Raw genomic sequence first — 2,500 nt, 5'->3', positions numbered from 1 at the left:
TCTCTGACTCTCTCTTTGCACCTATGTGTGCTCTCACCTATGAGCGCACATGTGTAGAGGTCAGATGTCTTTCTCACTAGGAAGGTGTTGCAAAGCATTTGGGACTTCATCTCTGGTCTCTATAGTCATTAAATGCCTTTTGAAAGGACCGGTCCAGAACATTTCAGATCACTTGGAGACACTTAGAAGGGTGTCTGACCAAATGCCATGGTGTGTAGGCTGTCCTGGAGAAGTGTCTAGTCAGAGAAAAGCTGGTTTCAGTGGTTCTGTGTGGAGCCCAATAGAGGTTGGAATGTGAGCGTGTAGGAGGACAGTACAGCCTGTGCATTACCTGAGTGTACTGCACACCCTGAAGAAGTGGAGTGTTTCAGAAATATCGGTGTTCTTCTGGGGTGGGGAAGAGAATGATCTGTCAAGGCTCCTTGAGCAGTGTGTTCTCAAAGGGTCTATAATCAAAGGTTCTTACTTCTTGCTGCATGGAAGAAGTCTGCCTAGAGCCACCTCTAGAGAGAGCTGTTCATCGTCAACTATAGTTTGAACAGCTAGTTTCATTTTGCTTGACTTCATTAAAGCCCCAAAAGAGAAAACTCTTTAGCCAAGTAGTGTTGTCCTATCCCCTGCCGTATGTGTGCCTCTCCTACAGCATACCAGCCTGACCAGCCTCTTCTGCTAGGGAAGTCTGGGCTGGGGTAGGGTGTCTCTGGCATGTAGTTGCCCTGGGAAACTGGAGGATCAGACCTCCAAAGGTGTCTCACAGGTGAAGGTGGGGGAAGAATGTCTTTGCTTCCAGTGTGTAGGAAAGTTCTTTTTAGTCTTTTTTGTTTGTTTTTGTTTTTAGTCCTTTTATTTTAGAAAAGTTTTTATATTTATATATGTGTGTGTGTGTGTGTGTGTGTGTGTGTATACACACACACACATATGCATGCAGAACAACATCAAGGGAACAACATCAAGCAAGAGAGCCTCATGTAGCCAGTACCCAGTTGCAGTGATGGTCCGTCAACACATAGCAATCTGCCCCTTTCCTCCTTTTATTTTGAAGCAAATGCCACATCATCTTATCCATAAATTTAAGTAATTTTTAACATGGATGAATAAACAGCATTGTGCCTAGGCAGCTGCTTTTAACTTTTATTACATAGGTGTTCACATCCTTTTCATTAGGAAAAGTTGGCTGCATTCTACCTACAGTAATGTAAATTACTAATTGCCTTTCATTCTGCAGACCACACTGTTGCCTGTGTATTAAGAGGGCAAAGGCTTGGGCAGCACCCACTCAGAGGCACGCCCTCTGGTTAGTCACTAAATATTATGTGAGCTTTCTCTATTTGCTGTGTGTATTTCCCAGCAAACAAAATAAGTAGACCCTGGCCCATAGTATTTGGAATTCAGTACAATCTTTTTTTTTTTTTTTTTTTTTTTTTTTTTTTTGGTATTTTTGAGACAGGGTTTCTCTGTGTAGCCTTGGCTGTCCTGGAACTCACTCTGTAGACCAGGCTGGCATCGAACTCAGAAATCCGCCTGCCTCTGCCTCCCAAGTGCTGGGATTAGAGGCGTGCGCCACCACCGCCCGGCGAGTGTAAGCATCAGTACAATCTTTAAGTAACTGATACCAAGGTAGCTACATGATTCCTTGAGAAACATAGTAGGTCCATGATGCGAGTGACCAAGTACACACAGTAGGTAGTGGGTTTCTTATTTCCTGGAGAATGGACTATTTGAATGGAGACTGAGGTGAGCTGACTTAGATGGAAGTGAGCACAAGAGCAACATCAAGGCCCACAAGGAGTTTATGGACGAGTGAAGAAGTCACAGAGAAGTGGGCCTGCAGTTGACAGATGTCAAACATCATGCTTGGAGGATGTGATAGTTTTTAATCTCGGGTTATGCTACATTCATTTCAATGATATTATATCCTTGTGAAGCCGAGTTTTTGGCAGTTGCTATGACAAAATTCAAGTACCATGTGAAAATCTATGTTAGATGGTAATGAGGGCAGCCACCTCCAGTTTATTCTAAGGTTTGAAAATTGTATAGTACTTGACAGATACACACATTCCATAGTTAGTAATTATGAATAAGAATGAAAATTTTTCACTTTTTGTATATTTTTTGCCTCTTGACTTATCAGGTATTGGATCCTAAATACTAAGTTTCTCAGACCTATCTACTCAAGAAATGGAATTGTTTGAAACTTCTTTGGGAAAATTGTTGAGACATGAAGGAGCTGTGACCATGAAAGATAGGGAAGCCACAGTAGTGAAGGCATTCGGTAATAGAGAGGAGTCATTGGAGGATTTTGGGCAGGAGGAGATACGTGCATTACTTTAGTCAAGCCCAGCCCTCTTAGATAGCAGTGAATGTGGGTCTGAGAACCAGAGAGACTCTGAGATGGGGAGCTGTAGACCAGTGGGAGATCATGTCTGTCTGTCTGACTCACTGTCTCTCTGTCTTTCTGTCTCTTTCTCTCTTCTTTTTTCTTTTTTTCCTTTTCTTTTCT

General features: G+C 42.6%; 1 protein-coding gene across 2 annotated transcripts in view; it reads left to right on the top strand.

The window, feature by feature from the left end:
* Ern1 (endoplasmic reticulum to nucleus signaling 1) overlaps window positions 1-2,500 on the top strand; it is a 95,041-nt gene that overhangs the window by 40,191 nt on the left and 52,350 nt on the right. The gene's annotated exons all lie outside the window — the stretch shown is intronic.

This window comes from Mastomys coucha, unplaced genomic scaffold (genome assembly GCF_008632895.1).
Source record: "Mastomys coucha isolate ucsf_1 unplaced genomic scaffold, UCSF_Mcou_1 pScaffold5, whole genome shotgun sequence".
Lineage (NCBI taxonomy): Eukaryota > Metazoa > Chordata > Mammalia > Rodentia > Muridae > Mastomys > Mastomys coucha.
This window is presented reverse-complemented; position numbering and strand designations above follow the sequence as displayed.